At 41.7% G+C, this 16273-nt stretch overlaps 1 long non-coding RNA gene across 2 annotated transcripts in view; it reads left to right on the forward strand.

Moving 5' to 3' along the window:
• The window catches only part of LOC135966515 (uncharacterized), a 53824-nt gene that overhangs the window by 11764 nt on the left and 25787 nt on the right, over positions 1-16273 (forward strand). For both annotated transcript variants that reach the window (XR_010579846.2, XR_012421079.1), the window contains exon 2: positions 13205-13486. This is a non-coding gene — a long non-coding RNA (uncharacterized lncRNA). The remainder of the gene's footprint in view (positions 1-13204; positions 13487-16273) is intronic.

Raw genomic sequence — 16273 nt, forward strand, 5'->3', positions numbered from 1 at the left:
AACTGTAAACTAATGCAATTAAGAGTCTCATTTCTTGCTTAGTGGTTAGGGATTTATATTTCTTTAAAAAAATACTACCAACACTAAGTAAGGGGATACTGTAAAAGATGACAACAAATAATATGCAATGAAAAAAACTGGGCTTTGAAAAAAAAAAAAAGATGTACTGTGAGTGTGTGTTTATTATATTGTTAGCCCATAAATGAACACAAAGGCAAATGAAAAATAAAAACACTGGACATCTGCCAAACATTACATTAATCTCAATGTTTGATGATTCCATCAATCCTGCACTGGGGAAAGCAGTCATTATGTTTTTGTGGTAGCATTTGTTTATTTTGGTTTCCATATCATCTCAAATGCTGATGAGCTTGTGCTAGCTACACGTGGATAGTATTTTATTAAAAGGCATATATTTAGTTCATAAAGAGAAGTCGTCTCATACACAGCCAGTTCCTTATCATAACTAGCATTCTCTTCATTCATTTCTCCTTTCATTCATTCGTTTATATTATGTGCCAGTTAGGAACTAGGAACAAGGCTAGACTCTAAGGAGATGACTAATTTGCAGCCCCACCCTTTGAAGTCAAAGTACAGTAAAGGGAAACAGACAAGTAAAAATTCAAGTACACCATGACAAGTGATTAACACAGGGTTTGAGAAGCAGAGGAGGACTCTAACTTAGAGATCAGAGAAAGCTTCAAAGTTGGCTTAGGGAATGCTCTCCAGGGTGGAAAGGAGGTTAAAGGCAATTCTAGAGAAAATAACATGCAATGACACAGAGACTTAAAAGAACCCTGGGTGTTTAAGAAATGGGTTACAACTCTGGCTATGACATAGGGTGTGTACAGGGGAAGAGTTGATGTGAATGACTTTGTGTGCTAAGTTTGGACTTTGCCTTGTAATTCTAAAACTCCCTCAGCTAGAACCAGACTGACAGTAAAGAACCATCTGGATAACTTGTTAAAAATACAGATTGCTCAGACCTCACTTCTAGAAATTTTGATTCACAGGAATCTGTGTTTAAAAAAAAAAAAAATTCCAGCTGGGCTCAGTGGCATGCATCGATAATCTCAGCTACATGGGAGACTGAGTCCAGAGGATCACACGAGGTCAGGAGTTTGAAACCAACCTGAGAAATACAGCAAGACGTCGTCTAAAAAAATGAAAAATTTCCTATGTAATTCTGGAGCACATCCAAGTTTGAGAACCATGGTATGTAGGAAATGAGGAACTGTCAAAGGGTCTTGGGAAAAATAATGACATACTTTGGAAAGAGAGGCCAGGCACGATGGCTCACTCCTAGAATCCCAGCACTTTGGGAGGCCAAGGCGGGTGGATCACCTGAGATCAGGAGTTCAAGACCAACTTGGCCAATATGGTGAAACCCCGCCTCTACTAAAAATACAAAAACTAGCTGGACTTGGTAGTGTGCACCTGTAATCCCAGCCTTTAGGGAGGCTGAGGCAGGAGAATCACTTGAACATGGGAGACAGAGGTTGCAGTGAGCCGAGATCATGCCATTGCACTCCAGCCTGGGCAACAGAGCAAGACTCCGTCTCAAAAAAAGAGAGAGAGAGACAGCCCTTTTTTCCAGTGGCGAATTGCTTTACAGCGTGTCAAAACAGGAGACGGGGAGACCTGATAAGTGAGTATGTGACAGAACAAGTCAGAAATGGTGAGCACCTGTACTGTTGCAGAGGCAGTGGGGGTGGAGAGCAGGCAAATGTTCAGAGGTATTTCTGAGAAATGTAATCCACAGGACCAGATGATCTGTTTGATGTGAAAAAGTGAAAAGGGGTGGCTTTTAGTTTGCAAAGGGTGCCCTTGAGAACTGGAAGTGACAGGTAAGCAGGAAGCGTGGCTACGTGTACAACAGCTGAATGTTAGCTCAAGGTGGGAGACCAGGCTGCAGCTTGCCATGGCAGAAGGCCAAGGCTTGGGGTTTGGCTAGCCAAGAGCCAGAGGCTCAGATCTGGGAACCCTGAGGTTGCAGGCTTGCTGACTACCCTTTGCCTGGGGACACATCCCCTTTGTTGTACCTGTGGCTTCATGCCAGTAGTCATCTCTCATAACCCTGTAGTTAGGTTTGGTTTTTTTCTTTGTTTTGTTTTGTTTTGTTTTTTGAGACAGGGTCTCACTCTCTCACCCAGACTGGAATGCAGTGTCGTGATCTCGGCTCACCACAACCTCCGCCCCAGGCTCAAGAGATGCCTCAGCTTCAGCCTCCTGAGTACCCGGGATTACAGGTGCACACACTACCACCCGGCTAATTTTTGTATTTTTAGTAGAGACGGGGTTTTACCATGTTGGCCAGGCTGGTCTCAAACTCCTTGACCTCAGGTGATCTACCCGCCTCTGCCTCCCAAAGTGGTGGGATTACAGGTGTGAGCCACCGTGCCCAGCCCCTGTAGTTAGGTTTTATCTCTAGTCTATATAACTCCCTGAAGCCAGAACTATGGTTTATCTGTATGTTCTCAGACCCCAGCCTAGTGCTGACACATATTTGATACTCACTAATAATTTCTAGGTGAATGAATTTTATTAATTTCCTAGATAATTACAGCTACCACAGCCTCATTATATCCGAATAGTCCTTTGGCCTCATTTTTTGTGATAATTATATACATTTGTATTTCTGTAATTCTACATGCTTCCATTATTACTTTCCAAAATTCACATTTTTGTGATGAATAAGAGAGTAAGCAAAAGACATTCCTTTCTCCCAAACATTAATTACTGCAAGATGCCTGTATAATTAGTGAAACAGGCATCTCCTACACGTGCTAATTTAGATTCCACCAAAAAGTGCTTGATTAGCAACAAAAAAAATTTTTAAATGTTTCAATTGAATTAATTTAAAACAAGGAATAATTTTCAATTTAGTTACCCAGACAAGTTGTATGGATCCAGAGAGATTATTTTTAAATAAGGTGTTATGGACCAGGCACGGTGGCTCACACCTATAATCCCAGCACTTTGGGAGACCGAAGCGGGTGGATCACCTGAGGTCAGGAGTTTGAGGCCAGCCGGGCCAACATGGTGAAACCCTGCCTCTACTAAAATTACAAAAAATTAGCTGGGCGTGGTGATGCGTGCCTGTAATCCCAGCTACTCAGGAGGCTGAGTCAGGAGAATCGCTTGAACCCAGGAGGCAGAGGTTGCAGTGAGCTGAGATCACACCACTGCACTCCGACCTGGGCAACAAGAGCAAAGCTCTGTCTCTAAATAAATAAATAAATGATAAAGTGTTATGATCATGTCTAAAGTATCTGTGTGTCTTTTTCACATGTGACGTTACATTGAATAAATTAGAGAAGCTTTACTCAAGCCCCAAAGTAGTCACTACCATGAATGATAAGTCATACAAGGAAGAAAATGTAAGACAAGTAAGTTTCTTCACTGTGTATATGGTTTTGTTCTGTTCATGGATTGGATGATTCCTTTTTCATTAACTTTTCCGTTTTCTTTGCCTTTCTTGCAGATAAGTGCCCTCTGAGTACCAAACAGGAATGTACTGTTTATATAGAAATTTCAAATCAGCAGAAAATTCAAATAGTTATAACTTTTCTTTTTAGTCCATCATGAGAAAGAGTAACAACAAGTAAGCAAGCTAATTATCAGCTATTTCAGTAGTTTCGTTTCTTTTTTTTTTTTTTTTTTTTTTTTGAGACAGAGTCTCGATAGGCTGGACAGCAGTGGCCCAATGTCAGCTCTCTGCCACCTCTGCCTCCTGGGTTCAAGCAATTCTTCTGCCTCAGCCTCCTGAATAGCTGGGACTACAGGTGCACGCCACCACGTCCAGCTAATTTTTGTATTTTTAGTAGAGACCGGGTTTCACCATGTTAGCCAGGATGGTCTCCATCTCTTGACCTTGTGATCCACCCGCCTCGACCTCCCAAAGTGCTGGGATTATGGGCGTGAGCCACCGTGCCTGACTTTTTTTTTTTTTTTTTAGTAGGATTTTGTTCTGTCACCTCCTGCCTCAGCCACCCCAAGTGCTGGGATTACAGGCATGAGCCACTGCACCCTGGCAGCTGTTCCTAAATACAATTTCCAAGCAGACGTGAGCGTTAACTTGCTTTGGAGAACAACAACAACAACAAAAAAGCGTAGCTAAGATATTGGCAAAAACTAAGAAAATGTCTTTTTTGGATTCTCATGTCTACATTTCAGCCTATTATTTGGAATGAATTCCTACAAGTGCATAATGAATTGTACCACTCTAAGCCTATTGACTGTTTGTTACTTCCCTGTGTGTGTTGATGTTCTGTTTCCTGGATATGGCTGAATTATCCTGAAAAATCTATAACTTCCTGTTTCCTTGATCTCCAGGAGACTGTTTTATGCTTCTCTACTCATATATATGATGTTTATATACTAGTCTCCTGTATTATTGATTCCACTCCTGTTTATGACCCGCTTCCTGTATGCAATACCCGTCATACCTCATTGGCTTTGCCCACCCCCTGGTTCTGGCTTCTCTGACCTGCCTTCGTCTTTTGCTATCCCAAACCACGTATAACATATTGTGTGCTAGGCTTAATGTGCTGGTCATTTGCCTGCTTGCTCTCAGATTCATTCATTTTTGTCCTTCTCTTACTCTGTCTATATCACAGGAAGCTGATTCCTGCCAACTGCATTTCCTGGGCTCATTTAACCATGCCCAGAATGAATTAGGACAATGAAAGATAAGGAGATAAAGTGGGAGCACTGGTAGAATAAGAGGAGGAGCCAACATATCCTCTCCCCTCTGATTCAGACAATTTCTCCACCATCACCTTCTTCACAATGGCCACTTTTCCTCTGCAATTGCGGTTCTTCTTCCCTGGCAGTGGGTCCAGGGCTTTGTTAACTCAGCTCCTCCCCAGTCCTAGAGGTAGACGGTAGAGGCTTCCTGCTATTACTACTCTCTGGGGTTCCCCTTCTTCTCCAGTTTGTCTTTCCAGCCATTCCAACTCCTTTGTAACTAGTTCCTAGTATTAAAGTCACTGAACTACCTGACTTGGGCCCTGATGTTTGAGTGGACCCCACCTGACACACTGAGGCTGACAATACTTGGCAAGTTGTTAGGCAAAGAGCAGAACAATTATCATAATCTTAGAAGCATTCATGTAGGTATTACAAGGCTCACATCTCCAAAACTTCCAGGGGAGACATGAAATAATTAATGAATATGTGACTGAAAATACACAGTACATAGTGAGAGTCATTTTAAATTTTTTAAAAGCCACTTTCATTTCGTTCATTCTTTAGTAATCCCCCATCAATAGAAAAATCATGGGGGAAAGGAGCAGAGTGTACAAAGAATGATGCCCACACTGAGCCCAAAATAGCTCCAAGTCGATTTCCCTGCACAAAAGAAAGATGTAATCAGCACCCAGAGTAGGTAGCAAAGCACAGTCAACACTGCTGTTCCTCTCAAGACCCCTGCTGCTCTCCCTCCAGAAACATACTCGCTGTCTGCATTCATTTGATCTTCCCATGACGTGAAAGCATCAATTATAAGTCGTATAATAAGCTTAATATATGTAAAAGAGTCCAGGGCAGTTGTCAGTGGCCTAAATGACTAAGGAGTGACCCATCTTTTGAGACAAGCTTTGAAAAATCAGACTTCTGTGCTCTGTAAAGGGTTTTGTGGTTTTATGACCTTGGGCAAGATCCAGTTCATGATGTCTAGCTTCTAAATAAATCTTCCTTTGGTTTTTTTGAAATGGAACAGAACTACGAGTCACAAGAGGGATTCGTTTTATTATTTAAACAAAATAAACGCATGGAAATGCATGGTTTAAGGAACCAGGCGTTTGCTAAGACTGCTATAACAAAGTACCACACACTGGATGATGGCTTAATGAGAGAAACTCATTGTCCCCAGCTCTGGAGGCTAGAAGTCTGAAATCCAGGTGTCAGGAGAGTTGGTTCTTTCAGAGGACTGAAGGAGAATCTGTTCTACGCGACTCTCCCAGCTTCTAGTGGTTTGCTGGCAATGCTACATCATTCCAATCTATGACTTCATCTTTACTAGCACTCTCCCTATGTGTGTGTCTGTATTTGTGGTTAGATATCCCCTTTTTTATAAAGATACCAGTCGTATTGAATTAGGACCCACTCTAGTGATTTTATTTTAACTTACCTCTGTAAATATCCCATCTCCAAATAAGGCCACATTCTGAGGTACTGGGGGTTACGATTCCAACGTATCTTTTTGCGGAGAAGAGAACACAGTTCAACCGATAATGAGCCATTTATAGAGATCAGCTCTCTATCTGTTTCTGACTCTTCTTTCCATACCTGCCCACCCATTTCTCTCCACATTGTCTCTTAACAGAACCTGTGGTTCTGGAAAACATCTGGTCAACTTATTCATACTGAGGAGTAAGTGGCCAAAACTGCCTTTGTCTGTCCGTAGTATACAGTGGTTCAAAAGGATAAAAATAATGATAGGAAACTGTTATGTTTTATATGTTATCTCTCCTGGAAATATCTGCATTTTAACAAATTACAAAGAGTTATACCCATTTCTCATTATAAGTCACAAAACTTGGAGTTATGAGTAAAAGCTTGCTAAGCAACCATTGATTTTCATTGTAATTAACAGAAAAACTGCATTGGCTATTAACAGAAAGATAAAAGTGAGTCCCAGTTTGGTGATACAATGGTATGCACTCATAAGTCTCTACTTAAGATTACCAGAAACCAGGTGCAGTGGCTCATGCCTGAAATTTCAGCACTTTGGGAGACCAAAGTAGGAGGATTGCTTGAGCCCAGAAGTTCGAGACCAGCCTGGAAAACATAGTAAGACACTCTCTCTACAAAACATAAAAAAATTAGCTGGGTGTGGTGATGCATGTGTGGGGGCCCTAGTTACTGGGGAGGCTACAGTGGGAGAGCCTGGGAGATCAAGGCTGCAGTAAACCGTGATCAAGCCACTGCTCTCCAGCCTAGGCGACAGAGTGAGACTCTATCTCAAAAAAAAAATATATATGTTACTATAAATTTCTTCTTTACCAGTAGTAAAAGATATAAGCATTCCTGAAGGAGCTGCAAACACAGCTGCTGACATATCATCAGTATTATTTCATAAGTGGTTCAGAGGCTATGAAATTAGCAATACAGTTAAACCACTTGAGCCAACCATGGCTTCCTCAGAGGTCCGGCCCCTCCAAAAATGCATGCAGGAGCCATTTCTGTACCCAATAAAATATTTTTTTTACCTCAAGAATGTGGGATATGAGAGCACAGTTATCATATTTTTTAAAAACTTAATCCGAGGCACTCTAAGAACTAAAAACCATGATGGAAAAGTTCACTTCAGGTATTATGATCTAAAATACAGTCAATTCTCATTATTCATGGTAGTTATAGTTTATAAAGTTGCTGTAAACATTGAATTAGTGAATAATGAACCATTGCTCTTAAAGGAATACAGGTTTAGGTTTCTGCAAGCTTCTGGTCACGACATTTTTGCCAACCAAACATATAACCTTGTTTTATGTGTGTTTCTGTTTAAAAACACTTTAGCATACATTGTTGATTTGTTAACATTGAACTCACAGCTAATAGCACCATAACTCATGCCTGAGTGAAACTGATCCAACACACATATTTTCTCTGTAAGGTACATCATAGCCTTCTCATGCTTAAGAATCCTAGGCAGCACTTAGCACTATACTTGTTGGCCATTTTAAACAGCAAAATAATCACCAAAAAGAACAAAAGTGTGAAAAACATGGTACTAAATAAACAGAAAAAGGACACACATATAGTAAGAAAGCTGAAGTGGGAAGGCAGAGTGTTGCTTTGTTGAAATTCAGATGGGAATGTGTACAATCAACAACTCAATTTTTTTTTTATTTTCTGCGCATGTCTGCCAATGATCACAAAAGTGCTGTGGGTATTTATTCGGGGGTTACAAATAAATTTTAATGAGTAGGAGAATTTGCAGATATGAAAGCCATGAGAAATGAGGTTTGACTGTACGTCACCCTGGCTTCTATTGCCTATAAACCAAAAAACAAAAAAAAATTAAAAAAAAAAAAGAAGGCTTTATTTGCCTAGCAGAGTGGGTTACATTTACACTCCATATTTGTAATTTGTCATGTGAGACCTCAAAGGATGTTGGATAAGTGTAGTTAATGTCCAAGTCCTGCTGCTGATTATCTGAGTGAACTTGGTCAAAGGGACTGGTTTTCTGTGGGTCTCCTCTTACTATTCATAAACTGATCGTCTTGGACTACTATACACACACACACACACACACATCCACACATAAATATATACAAATTATCATCAAACTTTTCAAATCCAACACTCATATCCAACACTCACATGTTAAAATACTCAAAAATCAGGAAAATATATAAGAAATAGTACTCTAGACAGCGATATGATAGGACTTTTTTGCTATATTTTTATACCTTTTGGTTTTTGAACTGTGAGAATGTATTACCTTTTTAGAAATTATTATTATTATTATTATTATTTATTATTTTGAGATAGAGTCTCACTCTGTCACCCAGGCTGGAGTGCAGTGGCATAATCTTGGCTCACTGCAACCTCTGCCTCCCGGGTTCAAGCGATTCTCCTGCCTCAGCCTCCTGGGTAGTTGGGATTACAGGTGCCTGCCACCATGCCTGGGTAATTTTTGTATTTTTAGTAGGGATGGGGTTTTGCCGTGATGACCAGGCTGGTTTCAAACTCCTGACCTCAGGTGATCTGCCCACCTCAGCCTCCCAGAGTGCTGGGATTTCAGGCATGAGCCACCGTGCTCAGCCCCTTTTTAGACATTAAACTTTAAGGGGAAGAAGAAAGAGGAGGATGATGAGGAGTCAAGAGGAGGAGGAAAAAGAAGGAGAGGGAGAAGAAAGAAAACCCCTAATAGGCATTTTGCCTTCTGTATGGTAGGGAGCAGGGATTTTAAGCTCAGGTTATTCTATGATGATTAGACAACAAGGGTGTACATATTTACATATCTTTTTATAAATCATGTACTTAACAAATATCTTTCACGTATCTTCTTTATAAATCATGTATTTCTTAAGTACTTACTCCAGGGACAGTTGTTTGTATGTTATTCTATTTTTTTTCCTTATGCCTGTGAAGTAAGTATTAGGTTGAATCATATGAAAATGCAAATATTCAACCATTTTTGACCTGCAGAAATGTCCATTTCTTATACTCAACCCAACGTTAATGTTCCCATTTTAATAATGAAGAACCCAGGATTCACAAAAGCTGAGCAGTTGCTCAGTGGTGCCACAGTTGACAAAAGAGACTTTTGACCTGAATCCAGAGCTCCTGTTTCTACCAAATAGTGGGATGAATTTCACAGAAAATGCATAACTTTCTTTACCTATGTGTGAACTTAAATGCCACCAGGTGGCATTTCTTTAATCTTGACATAAATTAAGTCAAGATTTTCTCCCATCACCACTTACCCTCCATTCCCTAGAATTGTGTCTGGGAGGTGGCACAGGCCTGGCTGCCCTGTTCTCCCCCACACCTTCTTTCTGCTGCTGCTGCGGCTGGCAGGCCTCTAGAACTCTAGTGTCTTTCTCCCTACCTCAGCTTTGGAGGCATACATCCTGACTGCTCCTTTTCTTTTCTTTTTTTTTTTTTTTTGAGACGGAGTTTCACTCTTGTCGCCCAGGCTGGAGTGCATGTGCCACCATGCCTGACTAATTTTTTGTATTTTTAGTAGAGACGAGGTTTCTCCACGTTGGTCAGGCTTGTCTGAACTCCCGACCTCAGGTCATCTGCCCACCTCGGCCTCCTAAAGTGCTGGGATTACAGGTGTGAGCCACGGTGCCCGGCCTCCTGACTACTCTTAAGCGGAAGGTCTACTTCAGAGACCACTTGACCACTTCCTCTGAAATCGTGAAGACTGTCTTGGATTCAGACAATCATCTAGTCTCAGGAAGGAGAAAAGTCCGGCTCTGACATACTGTACACACTCCAAGCCTCGAGTCTCTTCAAGGCAGTGACTTCGAAATTTCAAAACCTTCATGTTTGACTTTGGAAAGACTCTTAAACACCACTTTGCTTATGATTTCAAAGTCCATTTTAAAATGGAAAAAAAAAATCAGAAAGCAATTCTGTTTTCTTTTGTTCCTTTCTTGAGGAAATAAAGGCAAAATAACTGTTGCCTGAATAATGAGACTGAGTGGAGTGGTAGGGATAATGGAAGAGAACAGATGGGAGAAGAGGAAAAGGGAAGTTAATGTTCAACATTCTGTCCTGCCACATTCATTGGTTGTTCTTTTCTCCAACACAGCTTTTCAAGTAGCTCTCAAGTTTGAGAATGCCCATGAAATTGTTCAGGGGAGTTGCTTCAAATGCACAGACCCTGCTTTATTTGGAGAATACTCTGGACCAATGAAAACAGGCTAATCTGTAAGACTATGTTAATGTCCACTTGTGATCAAGTCCAGCTTGAAGTGAGAGCATACAATCCTACAAAATAGAAGGAAATATTTTAGGTGAATGAAATTGAAATTTATTTTTCAACCAAGCATTGAATAGCAATCCGGTGCTGTTTGAATAGCAACACCCATTGTGACTTCGGATCCATGGGCTTTTTGATTTGCCTGTGAAGCAGTTCTTTTAAACACAGGTGGGTGCTGGGCCATTATTTAACCAAGACTCTTGGACCATAGAACCGCATCAAAACAGCATGACAGTTCAGAGGACAGTCAAGCAAAATGTACTTCTGTGCTATATCTAAATTGCAAAGGAGAGGAAGGACTCGGGAAAACAGTGTAATTAGAGGCAATTTAAGCTCCCTCGTAGGAGGAAAAGCAAAATAGTCTATATTTAAAATTGTAGTGGGAACTTGAAGTTCTGAGGTCGTAAAGGTAAGGCTCAGGGAACAAGGAGAAGGGAGGGCTAAAAGGAAGAAGGCACAGTGTGTACTCAGATACCTTAAAGAACCAGAGAAACAGTTCTGGGAGAAAAGAATAGTAACATAACATTTCTCTTAAGCAGTACAATGAGAGACATCAGGCTGGCGAGAAAAAGAATAGGAAATGTGGGGAGAGGTTTGATAAGGTAGGGAGAACTGAGATGAAAGCAGATTGAATATCTATAAGAGAAAATAAAATTTGATTTTTTGGGTAGAAATATTTTTCTAGGTACAACGTCTCCAGGCATGCTATTCACGTTTAATTTAAATTATACAGCTTTATTGTGCTCACTATATATTTTTCTTTTTTTCTCTCTCTCTTTTTTTCGTTTTGGGATGGAGTCCCACTCTGCCACCCAGGCTGGAGTGCAGTGACACAATCTCGGCTCACTGCAACCAACGCCTCCCAGGTTCAAGCAATTCTCCTGCCTCAGCCTCCTGAGTAGTTGGGACTACAGGCACCTGCCGCCACACCTGGCTAAGTTTTGTAATTTTAGTAGAGATGGGGTTTCACCATATTGATCAGGCTGGTCTTGAACTCCGGACCTCAGGTGATCCACTCGCCTCGGCCTCCCAAAGTGCTGGGATTACAGACATGAGCCACCATGCACCGCCTATTTTTCTTAAACTACCTTAAAAAGTGCTATCCAATCTTTTTGGCCATAGTTCAGAGGAGGGTAATGGAGTCTTATAGAGTCTCAGAGAATTTCCTCTCCTGAGCGCTAATTTTGCTTTCCTACATGGTCCTGCCATACTGAGAAAATAAACATGGGTTGTTTCTTTGACAAGAAACAACTCCCAAAACGACTCTAGTTGTTAAAAAGGAGGCAAAAATACCAATGTTTCAAGTTTTTCCTGTAAAAGCTTTCTTCTTGCACAAATAATCCTTCATGGCTGCGTAATACTTTATACTTTTAAAAATAATGCACTTGGCTGAGTGCAGTGGCTCATGCCTGTAATCCCAGCACTTTGGGAGACCGAAGCAGGTGGATCATCTGAGGTCAGGAGTTCGAGACCAGCCTGGCCAACATGGTGAAACCTCGTCTGTGCTAAAAATACAAAAACTTAGCTGGGTGTGGTAGTAGGCGCCTGTAATTCCAGCTACTGGGGAAGCTGAGACAGGAGAATCGCTTGAACCCAGGAGGCAGAGGTTGCAGTGAGCCGAGATTGTGCCATCGCACTCCAGCCTGAACAAGAGAGTGAGACTCCGTCTCAAAAAAAAAAAAAAAAAAGTAATGCGCTTTCAGATGCATTACCTCATTTAAATTTCAGTACAGTCTAGCATAAAAGGCATTTTCTATACCATGTGTTTTTACATACTGCTTTTTTCACTATCAAAACCAATATAAGGTTAGCATAGTTAATTAGTTTCTTGTAACCTCAATCCTTCAACCTTTCACAGTTTTCTCTTTATTGTTTCCTTTGTCTTTCCTCCTGACTAGAGAGCATTTTATGCTGCTGAGCAGTTCTCCTGACTGGCAAATTGCTAGTCCTTCACTTAGTGAACTAACCAGGACTTGTAAGACCTAGAAGTCTGGGTTGGGATACATATCTGGCCTCCTATGTCATAGCCAGCTGCTCGGTCACTCATTGGTAGTGGGAGAGTCACTGTGGCCTATTGAGGCTGTTGAAGGACATCCAGGGCTATCACCCAAAGTTTGAAAGCCAAACTAGACTTGGCTTTGAACCCTAAATTTACCATTTAATAGCTTTGTGGTGTCCTCTGTAAATGATGATAACCACTTAATGTTGTTTGTAAGTTTCTGAGTGCGGTAGAGTTCCTGCCATATAGTAGGCATTGAAGGAGTTTCATTCTTCTCCCTTGTCTCATAGAAGGAGCACTGCCCAAGAGAGGAGTCACCCACCGCTTAGGAGACAAGGGTTACATATGATCTCCATAGAAATAGAGAAGTGAGACCCAGTGCGCTGGCTCGTGCCTATAATCCCAGCACTTTCGGAAGCTGAGGCAGGAAGATCGCCTGAGGTCCACCTGGATACCATTATCCCAAGATGGCCCCAACAGTGCACAGTGACCAGCCCAATGAGCCCCAGAATTATGTAACAACAAACGCAGACCTTGTCAGCCAATCAACATCACCCAGACATTTTACTTTCATAATGTGGGACAGAGATAGTTTTAGTGTTTCTGTTTTAAAGGACCTACCTCCTTTCTCTTCTAAATCTTATCCCTGAGGGTCTCCTAGACTGTTGCCTCTGTTTGTGCCAGGTTCCCCACTTGGCAGTAAAACTTTTCCTTTCTGTCTCAATCTTAGGTCCTTAATAGTCTTTTTTGTTTTTTAACAGCACATTGGAAGAATTTGTATATTAGCCTTGGAGGAAGAGGGATGGCAGTTGTTTCCCCATGGGAGAAAATACGAGAAAGCCCCTGTGAATTACATACGATAGCTGTTGATTGTCTGCCTAAAGAAGAGAACAAAGCTGCAAGGGCTGCACGAGACGGTAGGAAGAAGTTGCTTCAACAGCACAACCCATCTCTCTGTGACTGGCAGTGGATGTGCTGACTCACTGAGGATGTGCTGAGTACATACATTGGCCAAAAACACATCAGGTGCCAGAGATGGGAAGGTAAGAACATGGTTCTTATCCTAAAGACTTCAAAGCCTAGTGGGAAAGGACAAATGAAATAATGTAACACGTTATGATGGTGGTTCATGCTGAAATATGAGCCAAGATGAAAATTCTCTGTGGTTATCAGAAGGGGTATGGTCAGTTCTAGCTAGGGGGTAAATAGGAGGTGTCACACCATGGGGAATACAGATGCTAATTAGGGTCTTCATGTTGAATCTAGCCAGCAGTTATTATGTGAAAATGAAATAAGTTATGGAGTTTATTGAAAGCTCGGGTTTGTCCTTATTCTTCTATTTTCTTTTGAGGCAGGGTCTCACTCTGTCACCCAGGCTGGGGTACAGTGGCATGATCTCGCCTCACTGCAACTTCTGCCTCCTAGGCTCAAGTGATCCTCCCATCTCAGCCTCCCAAATAGCTGGGACTACAAGCACATGCCACCATGTCTGGCTAATTTTTTTGTATTTTTTGTAGAGATGGGGTTTTGTCATGTTGCCCTGGCTGGTCTTGAACTGAGATTAAGCTGTTTGCCTCGGCCTCTCAAAGTGTTGAGATTACAGGCGTGAGCCACCGTGCCTGGCTGATCTTTTCAATTATACATAAATGTTTATTTCACAAATGTGTGTATATATATGTATACATATGTGTATGTATGTGTGTGAGTGTATGCATACATATATATATGTATGCATATGTGTGTCTATCGGGGATATGTATATATTAGAAATACTGAGCTTTCTTTTGTGACTATTTGTCTTGCTTCTCTAGCTTAAATGTTCAAGGGCTTGAAGCCATGCTTCTTCTGTTAATCATTGTAGATATAATTGGTGATTTCCCCTGAATAAGCTGAAACTGGGGTCACCTTACTGTACAGTTATTATTATTATATATACATATATATATATGCATGCACACACACACACCTTTGACATTAATTTCAAAAATATCTTTCTCTCTTCTTTTTTAAGACTTCTGTCTTTACTTTTCACCATGTATTTTCTTCTCCATGCTTGTCTTATAGTTTGCCAGCATCAACCAGCCTGGGACCCAGCAATGTGCACCTGGATCCCTGGAAAAGTGGAGCAAGCCCAGTATTATCGTATTATATGTAGCCCCTGTTTCTATTTTCAAAGCTCCAGTCGATTCAGCAACTTTCAAATCAGCTTGAGCTTTAGAAAGTGCTGCTTTCTTTATTTGGAGGAGATGTTCCATGCCCAGCATTGCTCTCTTGTTAATCCTTAGAAATCTTTTCTCCTAATATTACGTATGCTGAGGCCAGGCGGGTGGCTCACGCCTGTAATCCCAGCACTTTGGGAGGCCGAGGCGGGCAGATCACGAGGTCAGGAGATCGAGACCATCCTGGCTAACACGGTGAAACCCTGTCTCTACTAAAAATACGAGAAAATTAGCTAAGCGTGGTGGCGGGCGCCTATAGTCCCAGCTACTCAGGAGGCTGAGGCAGGAGAATGGCATGAACCCAGGAGGTGGAGCTTGCAGTGAGCCAAGATCGCACCACTGCACTCCAGTCTGGGCGATAGAGCGAGACTCCGTCTCAAAAAAAAAAAAAAAAGTACATATGCTGGAGCTCTCTGTTTCAACCTGCCTAAAACTGTCTCTCTTCCAGCTGTTTCAGAGTCACACTGATCCAAGGAACAGGGATTTATTCCTCTCACATTTAACAGGAGGAAAGCTTGAAGTAGCATAACCTGATAAAGATTCCCCAACTGGGCCAAAGACTCTGTTTTCTGTGCTGTTCCAGTAAGTGCCCCTCCCCAGCTAAGAAACTAAGAGGCAGAAATTCACCTATTCATCATTGTGTATCCTCTCTTGGGTAGTGGGGCAGCTGTGGTTGAAGTTTACCTCACAACCCCTCTATTATGGAGGCCACAAAACACGTTGAAAACTATAATGCATTATAGCAACATAGGGTACTACTGCAATTATGTTAGAAACAGCAACCCGTTAAAGAGAAAAGGTTTTTTGCATAGATCACACCCACCCCTCATTCCTCTATCACCATTTATGTGAGCTACTTTGGGACTAACTTGTTCCTTGGTGTCATTAAGAGGCTACTCATGTTATCACAAAGGGGTACAAAGAAGACTTCAGCGTTTCAGGAGTATTCCTTTATTTTTAAAAACATGTCTGTCTCGGCACCGTGACTCATGCACCGTGACTCATACTTCCAGCACTTTGGGAGGCCAACGCAGGAGGAGCTCTTGAGCCCAAGAGTTTAAGACTAGACTGGGCAGTACAGCAAGACTTCATCTCTACTAAAAAATTTAAAAAATAGCCAGGTGTGGTGGCCTATATCTGTAGTCTCAGCGACTCGGAAGGCTCAGGCAGGAGGATCGCTTGAGCCCGGGAGTTTGAGACCAGCCTGTGCAGGAATCCAGCCCGCAGACCCTGACCCAGTGATAGATGAGAGACGTACACTGACACAGGTATTTTGCCTGTCAGTCTAGCTAAGGGGCTCTGCTGTTGGTCTGGAGCATCACCTCAATAAGCTAGCAAAGTTCACATTTATTTAGTACAGATTAAATGACAAAGGTCTCGAGTAAACACCACTAGAGGGTAATTAACATTGCTCAACCCCCAAATAGAAAGCAATTATACACCTGAGGTTGATCAAAGGTTGGTTTTAGGACTACATGAGTAAACAAGCTATTCAGATAAACTTCCCCATATTCCCTTATTATTTGCTTTTTTGCTGTCAGCTAAAGGTAGAGAGGATTAGGCTGTCTTCAGCCAAATCTGTTACTGAAGCGATGTAAACCCCCACAGACT

This window comes from Macaca fascicularis, chromosome 12 (assembly GCF_037993035.2).
Source record: "Macaca fascicularis isolate 582-1 chromosome 12, T2T-MFA8v1.1".
Taxonomy (NCBI): Eukaryota; Metazoa; Chordata; class Mammalia; order Primates; family Cercopithecidae; genus Macaca; species Macaca fascicularis.